This window comes from Colletotrichum fioriniae (genome assembly GCF_027942845.1).
Source record: "Colletotrichum fioriniae strain IMI 355084 chromosome Unknown scaffold_4, whole genome shotgun sequence".
Taxonomy (NCBI): Eukaryota; Fungi; Ascomycota; class Sordariomycetes; order Glomerellales; family Glomerellaceae; genus Colletotrichum; species Colletotrichum fioriniae.
In genome coordinates, this window is record NW_027076840.1 from 1,868,653 (window position 1) to 1,884,711 (window position 16,059).

The following is a 16,059-nucleotide window of genomic DNA, read 5'->3' on the forward strand; positions in this document are numbered from 1 at the left end:
CCCCATACAAAACATGCTTTGAATACCACACAGAACAAGAGCCTAGCTACGTCTCCGCAAGCGAGACCATGAACAAGAAGGAAACTCAGCCCCTGGAAAAAGTACGAGCTGAAATACATTTGCAGGTTCGGCATTCATTCCTGTTACTGTATCAAATTGCCACAGATCTAGTACTGATATGCCCTAACTTAAACCCAGGCACATTCGTCACAGAGAGCCTCACGGGATGCTGACATCCCACAACCAGACATCCACCACGCCGAAGCCATACCGCTCCAGGTCCGGAACCAGTCTGGACAGATATATTCACCCAGCTCAGTCCTCGACAGCCGAGTTTAACGGCAGCATACACCACGAAAGCTACCGACACCGGCCTCAAGATCAAAGACATCCGGTCAGGTTGACGGTCCTCCTGAAGATCTAGCCGCAGCTCGAGCAATTCGCATCCCCCATCATCCAAACCGCAATTCCAAACCAGGCAAAAAGCTCCCAACGCCAATCTGAGATCCCTTTCCCTCACCAAACGCTCCCATCCTTCTTTCACCTTTAGCCCGTACTCTCACGATATGGCACCGCGCTTATCTAGACAGACTCAGGGGCCGGGATGGCAACAGAATCAACGGTCTCAGGGGTAAAGGGCAACGTGAAGAATACTAGCAGAAAACAACTACCCAAAACGTAGTCTATTTCGAAACTCCTGATCAGCCTCCGGCAACGGGAACTAGGCATGTTCTTCCAGAACGATTGATGCCTATCCAGGACAAGCAGACATACATCACAGCCCCAAATACCGGCCTCACCCCTCTACGAACACACCTCACTACTATACTTAGAGAGACACCAGATTCTGCTCAAGCCAGCCGCCCATCCCCATCTCTCTTCAAACACCCCTAGAGTGCGCCATCCGCCCACGCTCAAGATGGTATTCCTTAGGTCGCATACAAGATGCTGATGCTGATCCAAAATGGGACTACCAACAAGCCGCCCCAAAACCATGCAGAACCAGACTCTTACCCTCCCGTAACCACATCGTACCATCTTCCACTCGCTCCCGCTTAGTTCAGGGGGAAGCAGCAGTTCGCTAAACCCATCGGGTTCGTCATCTTTCCATCGTCCAGCCTGCCGCCATTCCAAAAAGCCGCCCGTCACAAAGCCGCCCGTCACGCCGCCACCCTTTTTTTTCTTTGTCTCAACCCCCGTGGGGGGGAATGCTTAGATGTTTTAGCTCGGAGGGCGCCATGCCCGTTTTATATCGACTACTCTTCCCGTCCACAAGAGCCTTACCTACTTTCCTACTCAAAATGCCTTACCAAGGGAACTAGTTAGGAAAAAAAAGGCTTCCCGACTTCGAGCCAAACGAACACGCCACAAACGCATGTTAGTCGAGTGGCGCCGTCACCGAAGAAAAAGAGTCCGTCCCAGCGGGACCGCAAGCCACCCCAGGTCCGACTGTCCGACGTTCAACGGAACTACTCAACAAGTCGAGACGAACAAAGAAAACAGGAGAAAAAGGGTTTGTAACACGCTCACGCGGTGTCCCTGAGAAAAAGGGGTCTGCCCACCTACATACCGCATCATCCGCAATGACAAAACGGCCACCGGGGAGGAATGTTGCGGACATTAGGTCGCCGCCGCCGTCAGAAACACCTTTGCACCAACGCGAACTTTGAACGGCGGCTCGGCCGGCTGGTCGGTTTATACCGGCGCGGGCGTAGCGGTCTCGCCCGATCTGTTTCGTTGCTTGTGTAGCCTGGCAAGCCTGGGCAGTGGGAGCCCGGGAGGGGAAAAGGATGTTTGAAGTCTCGGGGATGTGGGGGAGGGGAAGAACAAGATAGTCAAGGGCCCAAAGGCTCCAGAGGCGAGAGAGACAAGTGAGCACGCAAAAAAGACCCTGATGTTCTTCCTGAAGCCGTCGCGGCAACCGTGGACAAGCCCATCGGACAATTATTCGCCTCTGGAGACGCGACGTGGGTGGCTCGAGACTAGGGTAGCATTCGCCTAGCAATGGCGCGCGGAATCAATGTGACTGGCGAGTTTCGGATGCCTTGTTGGTTTGGGATGTGTGAACATCGTTCAAGGCATTGCGTTGGCTCACACTCTCAGACGCAAGAACGGCGGTGGAGAGCCTATTCCGGAAGCTCGTTCATCCCGACTTGATCCTGTGGTGTTGGCTCAGTTGTTGTCGGTGGTGATGCTGTTGCTAGCATGCTACTGCTACGGAGGACTGCTGCTGCTTCTGCTGCTACTGCGACATGGACCGGGGAATGGAAGAGTCAGGTCAGACCTGTCGGTCAGACGGGCAACAGAGCATACGGGCCCGGCTCACCGGGTGATATCGTTCGTTTCAGACATCGGTGCGGGTTGCCCTGCTTCTCCAAGGCATAGGTCGGTAGTGTCGGTAGCTGCTATGGCCGGACAATTAATGAGAAACTACCAGTCCCCGGTCCGCATGCATGGCGACATGTTTCGACCCAACTTTGGATCTTCGTATCGCATTAGCCGAGAGCTGAGGAATCGTTCATCAACCAAGTGGGCGAGGTCTTGGGAGCTTGGGAGCTGTTTGCCCGTGGTTGCTGCGCCCCGAAATAGAGCTCCCCTTGATAGCGAAAGCGGGGAACCCAGTCCCAGAATCCCATGTTCTCCAAGCAAGTCCAAAGTCAGTCTCAGCCCAGCAACATCCAGTGGTTCCGGGGTCGGTCATTGAAACTGTAAGGTAGAGAGCTTCAAAAGAGGGGTGAAGGAAGCATGAAAGAGGAGCTCTATCCATCGAGTAAACCCCCTGCGCTGACACCAAGATCCTTCGCCAGCCCTGTCATCATCACGAAATCGTCAGCAGTCGTAACGCGGCTCCTCTCTTGTATTGACCCTCACGACCCGGGAGTCATCTTGACGGATTCCCGGCGTCAATGATGTGATGATGGTATCCGCAGCCGCAGGAAGAAAGAATGAAAATCGGAGTTCGTCCGTACGAGCCATGCCGAGGGATGCCGACTCCACTGAGCCCCCAAACCTGAGCTGAAGCTCCGCTCGGACGTTCCTGGTTCCTGTCCCATCAGCACGTCCCATTCGAGAACCTCCCCCTCCCCCCACACTACCATACCACCAAAACGTCAACCTTGAACCGAGTTCGCCAACCGGACCGTCGAACCAGCTGCCAAACCGGGATGACGGCGGCTAGAGACGTCACTGTTGGAGACACTATCCTTGTCATCATCACGTGAATCAACACATGACTTCGCGTTGAAGCTAGGATCCGGAAACAGGGTCTGCAGGGGCCCATTGTTGACATGAATCGCGAACCCGCAGTTTGTAAACAAAGTGCCCGCCAACTAGAAGAGAGAGCGAAGAAAATTCCCCTCACTTGAGTATGAAGAGTGGCTTGCTTTCCACCCACAGTGCAACGCGCCCGCGCCGTCAGCACCCGCTTTCGTGCTGCACCATAGCCGTACCAACGAGGACGAGACAAAGAAAAAGCTCCATAACGGCGTAAACGGCACCGTTTGTCCATTGGACTGGGTCCGGGCTAGAGACGATCCTCAAACGTTCAGCCAGAGACCAAAAACGATGTGAGCAGGATTTGAGCGACGACTCTCTGCTTCTCCACGTGATCCATGATGAGCCGCGTAAAAGGTGTTTGATCGTGGTCTTGGAGGGGTCAAGGGGCAAAAGAGGGGAAGCAGCGACGGCTCTCTCTGTGTGCGTAAGTAAAGCTGAGGAACGGGAGAGGGGAAGAGGAGGGGCACGGAGACCCGAGGGAGAGGGAGGGGACAACGCCATCGCGGATTCCGTCACGCGGCACTGACTGATGTGTCTATGCCGGGCGTACGACAAGGCTTGCAAACCTTCTATCAATGTCAAAACCAAGCTGAAAGTTTGGCTCTGACAGCTTCCGAGTGCATTGGGACGCCTCATTGGATTGTTTCCGATGCCTGTCTTCCCTATCATGCAGGTAATCTTCAATAGCGTGAGATGGCCTCATCAATCCAAGGCATCACGGCCTGGTAGCGCCGACAGCCAAGTCTCGTGCGCGCGAATAAACAAACAAGGCGAGCCATCCAATCCCATTTCTCGTTGGCATCTGTCGCTCTCTCCCCCCTCCGAGTCGACTCCCCTCTCGTTTCGGTCAAGCTTGACCGACAAGTTGTCGTACGTATGAGCCATCTCTCTAGTGATTGGCGCTGTTTTTGGTTGCTGATGGGTACGGGGTCGTCGTCGATGCGGCCCTGGCACTGGATCCAGTAATACCCATGGCTGTGATGCTTCGAATTGTGCAAATGCTCCAGAAAAGAACGATGTGACCGCATGAGAATGACGGCCCGGCTAAGCAGGATCTCGATACACGACGGCGAGACGAGCGCTCTGCCTTGGGGGAGGGGCCGCAGGCCGGGGGGGGTGTTCTTGAGTCTTGACGATCACTGCCAGGCTCGACCCCGAGAGGATGACGTCTGTTTTAGAGCCGGACTAGACCGGCCGCAGGTGATCGGGGCGGGAGGTGCGTGATCGATGCTTTTTACATCGAGATGGCCCACGGGGGGTTTCTCACATCGCCCTCTACGTCGCCGCCCATATTTGTACCAAGTTCGGATACGCAAGCCTGGCTTGTTAGCCTCAAAGTCATGGACGATGGCCAGACCTTGTTTTTCTCGATGTGCAAATGCCGGGTGAAACCATGTCTTGTGGCATGGGAAGATGCCTGAAGACCATGTTTTTTTGTTGTGCCCATTTCTTCTCGAATTTCCTTCTCGCGTCTGATGAGTCAAATCGCGATCGGGCCATATGCGTATTATCGCAACCCAATCAATAGTTGTGCGGCGTGCCTCCAACCAGCTTCTTATGTCAGTAATTCTCCGACCGCACTGATGGAGGAGTTGGTGTGGTGGTGTTGGGGTTGCGGTCGCTTCTTGGTCCTAGCCCAGGATCGGGCGATGCTGGATACCGAGTATTCGGATGATTCATCCGCATTTTGCTGTTTGAGCATCCTCATCTTACACTCTCAAGGCTTTCAGGAGTTGGTCCCGCTGACCTGTTCGTGTGGAACCCTTGTTGGCGTGAAGGTCGTGCGATTGATAGAGCAACGCGAAAGGAGACTCATTTTGTAGCACCGAGGATGTTCTCCATGGCGCCAGGCACAACGCCGTAGCTCCCGACTTTCGTCACAAGGTTTGAGGCGCCCACCGAATAGTTCCAAGGCGGCGGCCCGTCATCAGATCAGACAAGCTCAACATGGCAGTTTGCGTCAGCCACTCACTGTCAGTGATCATTTAAATTCCTCCGCCCGCCTTCACCGACGGCCAAGTGCACTTGCCTGTGCACCCGCTTGGACTTGAAGCTGTCGACTCGCAATCACGACCCCAACGCCAGTCGCTAGTGCGCCAATGGCAGCCGGTGGCTTGGAATCGGGAGGATGAGTGGGCTGTGTGTAGCCTCTCGCGCTCATGGTGTATCTGTCTGGTAAAGTGTCGCGGGGTTCAAGGGCTCGGTGAATAGGGACGCGACCCATAGACGATTTTTTTTTTCTCTAACCAAGCAACCGCAGATTAGGAGCGGAACAAGACAGGGTAGGCCGGTCAATACCGACAGGGTTGACGATAGCATCGGCCCTTTATGAACGTTTCGTCCATTCTTGAAATCGTGAGCCTCATCCATTGTTGCGCAACCCCCCGGCTGGATGGAATTCTTCAATCCTATTTCGAGACGGCCAGGTGACCAACATGGTCATGCTCACGGTCAAGGTTGGCCCACAGCCGAAAGCCGGCTTGTCGATCGAGCTGATTTTTGAAGACGAGCTTTCCAAGAAGAGTCCAAAGTAAACAAAAGGTCCCCTACAGAGTAAGACGGCGGGCGTCTCGAGGGAGCCAGGGATGCTGCATGGTGGTCGCTAACGAGAGGGGCTCTTCTTGGTCCAAACCTCTGTGCACACGGGAATATGACAAACATGCCCTTGGCCGTGCCTTGCAAGTGGAGCTCTGGAGCTTCAAACCAGGATCCTGCCGTTGCTGATGTTGTCATGTCGTCCCAGAGGAAAACGAGAGGCACGAGAGCCTGTCTTGCCTGTATCGAGAGCTTCCTCAACCCCACTTCGTGAGTCGTGAGTGCGTAACTCGCCCTGCAAGAAGCTGGGGCATCTCACCGTCGACAGCCGCGGTCGCCGGGGGAGCTTCGACCCTGTGGAAGCTAGGGCGGGCCGGCTAACATGGCGGAGCATCAGAAACATGGCTGTAATACTCTGGAAACCTGGACTGCATGCAGTAGCTGCAGCAGCTTGACACAGGCGGGCCATCTGTCCGCCATGCAAAGTGCAGCTCTGCATCCGAGGTATCCATCTTCATCGACTATCCATCCAAACGTATCCGTAGGTACTGCACAGTTTCTGCATCTGAACTCGCATACACGCATCAGCTATGCAGCACATCTGCAGCCCGGCGCGCGGTAGTGTACTCTGTAGGCGGGGGAACAGATGGGACTTGCGCCCGTATCTTTGCTCGTGCCGATTTCCCCGTTGCCTCTGTTGCCCCGTCGAACAAATCTACGAGATGCAGAAGGATGCAGACTGACTCTGTGTCGTTGCAAACAAACATCGGCCGCTTCTGCGACCATGTCGCAACTCGGATAACCATCATTCGACCTTCATCTCCCCAGCCGCCGGCTTCGGATCGGCCTGACCACTGAGCGAGATACACGTACCGACGTGCGATAAAATCAATGTCTCTATCGCTCTTCCTCGATGCACGGTGCTCATTGTGGAGATGAAAGACTGAGCGTGCCGCTTCACCGCCAGCCGGTCTTAGACAGACTTTGACTGGCATCTGGCATCTGGCAGCCTTCAACACCCGTGCTCTGAAGTCAAGTGTCGCGCCGTCAAATCCGCATCATTCAAATGCTTGACCAGCGCCGCTGATGTTGGCGTGGCCATTGATCACCGGGCGAGCTGCCATTCGCCCGTCTGTTCGCCAGCCAGGTAAGCCAGGTAAGCCAAGACCCAGGCCTAGACCAGCTGGATGGATCACTATCAGGGAGTCGACATGGACAACCGGGGCGAGACTCGAACTCTGTTGCTCTGTCAGAACAGTCGTTGTCAGTCGTCATCTCGGTGCATCGCCTGGTCCGGGTTTGGTGTCTACTAATATTCCGAGCTTCAGCCCAAGCCCCAGCCCCAGCTCCAGGCCGAGCTCGAAGCTATAGCAGAGCTCCAACAAAGCTCTCTTTCTGTGTGTCTCGTTTCTTCCCAAGCTCCTGAGCTCTTGCTATGCACTCCGTGCTTACAGTGTATCCACTTGCCTCCCGAAACAAGATGCCCTGTAAGCCAACTGTGCCAGCGCCGCAAGAACAGTGTCTCAGCGCCCACCAGACCCTGGGTTTCTCGTAGTGACTGACAACGAGCCAATTACAACGCCAAATCGGTGTGAACAAGAGGCTCTGGCAGGTCCAAATTGTTTATTCGAGGACTGCGGTCGGTTTGAAGTTTGGGTTGCACGGGACGATGTGGCAGTGATAAGCAATTCTGAGCTTCCCAGGTAGGTAACGAGAGCGGAGCCTAGCCCAGCACGCACTCACATCGCACGAGACAGAAGCCGGGGCCAGGACCGGGGTCACGTACTGGGCCGATGGGCGGGGGAGAGCGAAGGATTGGATTGCCCTAGGCTTGGCTGAGAGAGTTGAAAACTTGAGGCAGAGCGGCCGAGAGCTCTGGCCAGTCGCGATGGCGGAGATGGAGTGAAGCCCTGCGAGCTGCCGATGTCCCCTTGTCGGACCCTAGTCAAAGCCCAGCTGATCCCAGCCGATCCCACGTCTTCAGCCCAGGGCCGGCCCCGTTGGTTGCTGTGGGGAGAAGATGACGATGGGGGGTTTATCGGGTTATTAGTGTACGGGGTACTTATTTTTTTCCCTTCGAATTTCCTTCCTGTCTTCGGAACCTCCTTTTGGTCGTTGCTGGACCATTGCTGAGGTCCGCTTTGTGGAGGGAGGGCATTTGGAGCAAGTGCTGAAAAATCTTTGCAGACATGCTCAGCTATGTTGATGGGTTTAGTGTAAAGTCTCACGACGCGACTCTATGCACTAGTCTATGTGCCAGATCTGCCATTTCTCGGCTCTTGTCGTGCGGTGCGGTAGAGGCCGAATATCTCGGCAGGGCCGGTTTTCCTGAGGCTCGGGCCCCGTTCGCTGGCCGGACAGCTGGGCCGACTAGATTCGCTTGGAGTGCATCAGGATTGCGAGATGGAGAATACGAGCAAGGCCACCGCAGATGGTCGACACCCAAATCTACGTCATTGCTGGGCTTGTAATTCCCTGCAGCCCTGACGTTTTGACCTTCTGTGCATGTCACTGATGCGGGCCATTGGGAGGCCATCTCGAGGTCACCCAGGAATGCTGTTGTCTTGTGTATCTGTAGGAAGAGGAATGTAGACTGAGTCCGAAAGGGTATCACAGCCAAGGATCTACGTCCCGAATTAGCGAACAATTGTACTGTATCCTCCCCATTAATGGCTTGTTTGTCGACGGGATAAGCCTGTGAATAATTAGCGGCTAACAAGCCACTCACGAGTTTTTTTGTACTCCGTACCGTCCGTACCAGAGAAAGGGGGGGAAAAGTCTGACATGGCCCATAATCACCACGCCATTATATTCCAACCTTGTCTCAAGCAAGACCCTTCTCGCAGGCTACGACCCGGCAACCGAAGAATGCAGCAAGGAGTCATTTTGGGCCCTGAAGTCTCACTTCAAATTTTTGCTGACGCCCCGGAATTGTCATCGCCTGTGTCGGCCGCAGCGGGTGTGCCCAGCCTGCAGCGGCAGCAGCATCAATAGGTCTGGATTCGGGCATATGCCTCCGGGGGCGTGGTTGCTTGGGACCACCAGGTCCGAGTAGCAAGCTTGGTGTGCCGTGTGGCCTGAACGGTGAACCCAAGCTGAAGGGATGACGAGACGGGCATGATTCGGGAGATCATGGGCGTGGGAGCCCTGTCCGAAGCCGCCAGGTGTTTCCGTTTCTGCGGCTGCTGTGAGGTAGCCTTGCCAACCCTGTGTCCAACATGAGGATGGAGGTCGTGGTCCGGGGTCTTTTAGCGAATGAGGATGAAAGCATCACGATTAAGGTGCAGGAAGCGGGTGACATAATAGGCAAGGCGGCGCCTGGTGTAATTGCTGGCTCCAGACTCTGAACGCTGGTAGGTTAAGCCGGTTGCTCAGAGCAGGGGATAAAAGTCAGTGATTTGGCAGACAGGCGGCAGACAGGACAGACAAGCCGCTACTGTCTTGTCTCTGAATGCTGTGTTTGTAGCCGTACTGCGTAGCCGTACCTCTGTGAAGAAGTACAAGCTCGCACGTCCAGTGCACTGCCAAAGTAGTAGGAGGTGCTCTGTACTGCGTGGTAAGGCACACCCTGGACAGGGGACTGCTGAGTAGGGCGATACGCCAACTCACCGCTCATTTCCAGGCTCGCGATGGTTACTGGCGGTGGTGTTGGTGGTGAAGTGCGGCGTTGTCGGCGGTGCTGAACTTGATCTGATGGTTTCCCGCGCCGGGCGATGATGTAAGTCGACGGTCTAGGCCCACTTCTGCCAAGTTCTGTTTGCTAGTGCTGTGGGAGAGTGGCATTTTAGAGGTGACAGTGTCCAGCCGGCAGGTCGGCTGGCAGGTCGGCTGGCATCCTCGTGGACAGTAAGAGCTGACTTTGTCGATTCAGTTCGAGGTTCGTGTAAAGGGCGCTTAGAAGTTGGCTTCTCGGATAGCCTAGCGCCAGCCATCAGCCACACGGGGGCCATCGTCAACTAGATACCGTAGTTCATAGCCGGGGCGACGGTGAAGTTGGTCTTTAGTTGATGGAAGGGGGGGAGGGGTAAGAGAATGACCACGGCCGTTGGGGGCAAAAAGGGACGAGCGGACGATGGCTTGCAATGGACGCATGTCGTTGCCATATGGATGGATCACGGGAGGCGCGTGAAGGCGGTCCTTTGCACGTAGTCTTTCCCTGTGCGCATCTTTTGGATCTCGGATTATAGTTCAATGGACCGGCGGTTGACTCGTATCTAGAGAATCCTCAGTGATTTCCCTTGTAGCTGTGCCATACTCGATGTGCTGTTGTCGTCAGGGTACTCGAGTCGGACTGGCATTGGGATTGCGTCTGGCTTATTGCACTAAGCCAAGAAGACAGTCGAAAGTTGATACCGCTTTTTGCTGGGCCCGGCGCTTCTTCGCAAATGGTGCTTTCTGCCCGAAGGAAGGGAGAGCCAAATTAGTCCCAATTGTCCAACAAGTGAACAAATTAAGAGACGAAGGGCTTACGGGCAATAAGTCGAAGCAGAGGTGCGGCATAGAGAAGCTTTGTTGGAAAGCTGGGCTGAATTGTATGAATGTTTGAGCTTGCACAGCACTAAGAGGAACGGCACAAAGCACAAAGAGCACAAAGGAAGAAAAAAAAAAAACGTTTAATTCATTCAACGGGGTCGAGACCTCCCTTGCCTTAGGTTGGTTGTTCCTGGCTAATAATTGAATGGAAGTGGAAGGAAAAGACTTCCATTGGACACTTTGTGCCTTCCAAATTAGAGTCAAGCCTTACACCTCAGGTTTGACCATTGTGAGGCAGGAAGGACTCAAGGAATAAGGTAGGTAGGTAAGTACGGAGTACTGTGTAGCGTAAGTATCCTGGGTCAGGTACTCAGTGCCTGCCAATATCACTTCCAGAAGGTGGAGGTCTGCTGGAGACTTCAGGTCCATTGCTGTGGTGTGGGAGAAGGAAAGAACCTACCTACGGATACGCATGGAAGGTACCTCTCGTCACTCCGCACTTTCCTCATAGGCCCCGTAGGCCGTAGCATTTGGGTCGGCGCCGGGTCCGCTGCACGGTTTTTTCTTCTCTTCAATTTTCTCTCTCCCTGCAGACGGATCACCGGGCTACGAGACCCTTCCACTGGGCAACCCGTTCTTTTCCTTCTCTTCCGCCTCAATACCATGGGAAACAGCGGGGGTCAGAAAGGGTTTTCTCGACGCTTGGTATCCGTATCATGTAAGACCATCACTACGGTCCGGGTTACGGATACCTTTAGCCTCAAGATGCTGCAGCAACCGCAAGTCCGCAACGGGTCGACGGGTCCAACATCCAACGTGACACTGGTTTGATGGCGAGTTTACTGGATCCCGTTCCGAAAGCTGCCCAGCGACCAGCTCCGGGTGCTCCAGTCCACGGCTGCACCGCACACCACAGACCACCCCGCGAGCCACTGTTGAGGGACTCAGGGACTCAGGGACTCAGGGACGGTATGCTATGTTGCCCACAGACCAAGTTGCGGACAGAACATCAAAATCTCTTCTCGGGGAGTTTCCAATCTAACGCCAGACAGGAACATGGCCGGTCGGGTGGGTGACGACTGAGCACGAGAACCACTTTCAAACTCGAGCTTTCTGGAGACCGCCTCCGATCACTGGAGAACAAGACCAAGACCAGACCACGAAAGGCCTCGCGCTTCTCCGTATCAAACATGTTGACCCTTTTGGCGCTACCGATACTACCGAGTCAACGGGCTACGGCGTACCGAGTAGAGTACGTGCACACTGCGTAGGGCCCTAAAACCTCCTAGCGACCACACGGGAAGCCCAGCACGCCAGCCAGCACGCCAGTCCCCAGTGAAGGGTTGCTCACGTTTGGGGCGGATAGGAAGATGGAGAGAGAGCCCCTCATGCCCCTGACGCCTCATCCGATAGAGCATGAACTCGACGCTCCAGGGCAAGCCGCCAGCGGCCATCAGTGGGGGGATGGAACACTCAGGCGAAGCCGCTGTAAATCCGTCAATTGTTGCGGCAACCGCCTGTAAGGGGGGAAAGTTCCCTAGGGGATTGGTGCCAAAGTAGGGGCCCCTGTACGCCGCAACGGCGTTGTTGGGCGCCTGAGTCGTCGGAGGATGTTCGTGGAGTCGAATTCAGTTCTTCCGCCCCTGAAGGGTCCCCAGGTGGAAGGGTGGGAGGCCCAATTACAGCGTTGGTATTCATACGGCGTCACGTACGGCGTCAGGTACCTCGTGAAAAGACAGGGCGAATGTGGGCGCGGGCGTGGGCGTGGTTCATGTCGGTAATTCTGAGTGGATTTGGGGGTGTGTGTCTGCAAGAGACATGTGGACGGGACGGATACCTGTGTGTATTCTTCGCAGATGTGGTACTTACTGGTGGCCAGCCGCCAGTCGTCTCCAATCTCAGCATGGCGGCGAGATGAGGAATTACTCGTACCTGCTTTTGGGGGGCCATGACTTGCTGCTGGATGAAAATGCTTGTGCTGGCTCCAGCTGTTTGTGCTGTGCATCGGATCCGAGGGCACCACACAGGCAAAGCTCGAAGCGCATTGGCTGAGGCAAGACGGAATTTGGTGCGATTGGCACGATTTTGTTCGATTTCCTTGCTTTGCTGCACAGCACAGATAACCTTTTTGCTGTTGCGCATTACCTTAGTTATGCCCGCTCGCGGCTTTTCTACCTTAACGCAAGGTAAGGCACCGACGAGCTGGAAGGAATCTTAGGTGAGAAAGTCTTCCTTTTCCCCTGCCCTGCCCTGCTTCCCAGGTACGTACCTTGAGCCACGTGCTCTTGGGCTCGGGTCGTTCTCTTGCCTCTGCCTCTGCCTCTGCCTTGGAAGCTTTTGCCGTCCGACCATTTGTTTTTATTCTGGAAGACTGACAATCGATCGATGCTGCAGCCGAGAAAGAGAACCAGGCGACGCAGGGGAACGGGAGAGAAAGCAAGATATTCTCAGCTCAATGACCACACACGCACACACACACACACACACACACACACTGTTCCTTGACAACGTGTAAAGTGGGGAGGAAAGAGTACGAGGAAAAGACTGAAAAAAAAAAAGGCACGCTAGAATAAGGTGCGGATGTATTACCAGGAATGGCCCTGTGTAAATGGCCAGCAAAGTCCCAGAGAAGGACCATAGACGAGAGGCAGACAGGGCCATGCCATGTTGCTTACATCCAATGGCAGTAGGTTAAGGTGAGTTAGGTTAGTGTAGCTTGTGCAGCAGCATCGATGCAAGTTGGCTGCAGTATCATTTACTCAGTGACAGTTCAGAGACAAGTCGAGATAGAGCGAGAGACATACACCACACAGACACCAGACACCACCTCAGAGACTGAGAGGGAAAAGGTTCAAGCCCAGATTGCTGCAACTGGCAAACGGCGGAAAGCAAGCAAGAAAGCCACAGAGGCAAGGCAGAGAGACACATGGGCCCCATCCATCTGCATCATGTGTCTGCATCTGCATCTCCATCTCCATCTGGTGCATACACTACTCCCTGTCGTCGCCGTCCACCCAGAAGCTCTGATGCAAGTCCTGCAGTAGCTGCAGCAGCAACCAAATCTCCCCTGACAACCAAGTTCAAAGTTGACTTTCAAGTCGCGGTAGGGTGGGCATCGCACCAGAAGTTACGCGCAGAAAGAAGAAGATCACCAAGGAGGCTCCACGACGGAGGGGGGGATGTCCCATCGCGAAGAAAGGTACGTACTGGCTGTCAGATACGTATTTGTTGCAGCACACAGTCAGGTACGTACTCTGAGAGAGTGTGTGAGAGACGGTACGTACAGACAGCCATGTACCGCCCCCTTGGTCGTTTCTCTCTACCTTATCCGCACCTTGGCTTCACTACGCAGTACTACGTAAGGTATCCGTAGTCTGGGCTGGTCCCCCCCGTTTGGCGCTTCCCTGTTCTAGTGTCTGGTTCTGGAGCTGATGGCCCATGACTGGGGTCTGTACCTGGTTCTGGCGCTGGTTGCTCAGAGAGAAAGTCCGGCATCAGACATGGCATCCAATATCGTAAGGCCAGATGCTCCGTAGAGCGGGCAGGGCAAGGAGGGCAGGGCAAGGAAGGCAAGGCAAGAAGCGAGACGAGGCGAGCCATGGAGACAATACATAGTTCAGAATTGTTGTCTGTATAAAGTACATTGTACTGAGGTTGAGGTTGCGTAGGAGGATCACAAAAGAGTGGAGGGATATCGTCGGCGGCTGCAGTGTGCAGTGCGTGACTGCTATGCTGTGCTTATGATGTCTCGCTTTCTCTCTCTCTCTCTCTCTGTGGCTGTACCTAACCTGATCTTGTACATGATCATAGCTGGTCCTGTATGCTTAGTCCCGGCATGTCATCTTGTACCGGTTCCTGTCTCGTTTCTGGTGGTTCCTGTTCCAGCTTGTCCAGCTCCAGTCTTCCCAAGTTCCCATCCATCTTGACCATCCTGGGCTAGCAACAATTGACAGTGACATCCCCCATCCCGGTCAAGTCTCAATCCACCCCGTCGAGTTGCCTTCCTGGACCTGGTTCAGGTTTCCATCCACACACCCTCTCTCTCGCTCGCTCGCTCCCGTTGTCGTCGTCGTTGTCTGGCGTCTGTCTGTCTGGTCGCTAATACTGTCTTCCTAGTCGGCTACGCAAAGTAGTCGTGGTAGACTGGGAGTAGTGGTGGTACATAGCACCGTTGCTGTGTGCGGCGTATGCCTTGGTTCCATCCCATCCCATCCCATCCTATCCTGACTCCCAGAGAGCCTGGTTCCTGCTTCTGGTTGCTTGGTTGCTGCTTCTTGTCCCATTCTGTCCTTGTCCCATCCCCCATCCCCATCCCCATCCCATCCTCCTGTCCCAATCCCGTCACACACACCTCATGGTTGCTGCACACCACACACACCATACACCCTACACTACGCTACACACCTTGATCCATGGTCCATGGTTCCAGAGAGACTGACTGAGAGAGACAAGGCACACACCCAGTTCCCATCCCATATCCATATCCATATCCATATCCATACTTTACTCACCACCACCAGTCAACCACACACACACACACACACACACCACACCTTCATTCAAAAGCCTCTAGTCTCCTCTTTCTTCCGACCTCTTCCCTCCCTCTCTCTCTTCTTTCCCCCCTCATCCCCGACCATAACCACCAACGGTCCGACGGTACGGTAGGTTTAGAGAGTTACGGATACCTTTATTCTTAGGTCCATCAGAGAGGTTCAGTTCAGGAATCATCCCTAGGTGCCCAGGTCTCCAGGTCCAGCCATTCTCTACAACTTATCGTACTCAACGTGCACCCAAATCCTACTACACACCACCACCAGCAACCACCACGAAACAATCTCACGCCCACGGACTACACTATAATCGTCCTCCCATCGTATCACATAACTGTCGTCGACGACCAATATCGTAACTCGACGCCGCCCTTTCTGTTGGCCAGTCCACACACAGCCAGCAAAAACTCAACTCACGACTTTTTTTTTTTTTTTTCCTCTCTAATTTTTCGTCTTTCTCGTTTTATTGCTCTTTTCTGCATCTGTTACTGCTTTTCCCCCGTTGGGCATTGTGGGTAATCAGGAAGAATAAGACGGACGAGAACGAAGCCAAAAGAGGAAATAAGAGAAACACAAGAAAAAGAGGAAACCAAGGAAAAAGAAGGCTAGACGCTTGGGAGAAACTGCTTGACGTTTTTTCTTCCCCGTCCCTGCGCCGGCACTAGATAACCCAAAGGCATTGCACTCGTTTCTCTTGTCATTGCTTGTCCGGTGCTACTGCTGTACACTCGGATCTTCTCTGTCGCTACTCAGTACCAACCAGCAAACCAGCCAGTCTCTCTCGCTGCAATCTGCGTCCTTGCATCTCTGCTGCTGCTGCTGCTGCTGCTGCATCCCTTCCTGCTCGGCCACCGAAAAAGCGTAGCTCGAGCAAAGAACTAAAAAGGGTCGTAGCCTCCCGAAACGCACCTTCAACACCGACGCCGCACTGCAGCTCCCGCACCGCATCCGCATTGCCTTTGCTCCTGCTCCGGCACCAAGGATTCGGTCAGTCTTTTCGGTGCACTCTTTCTCTCTCTTTTTCGAGAAAGACGTTCTATGCAAAAGGCGCCTCGCTCCCACCTCCGATCACCCGCCCACCTTTGTCCCCCTTGCACCACCCAAGGCCCATCGTGGACCGCCGGCCTCTTTCGCCTCTCTCTCTCTCTCTCTCTCCCCCAAGTTAGAGACGCCGCCAACGACCTCGACCTCGACCTCGATATCGACTTCGACCTCGACCGTTATT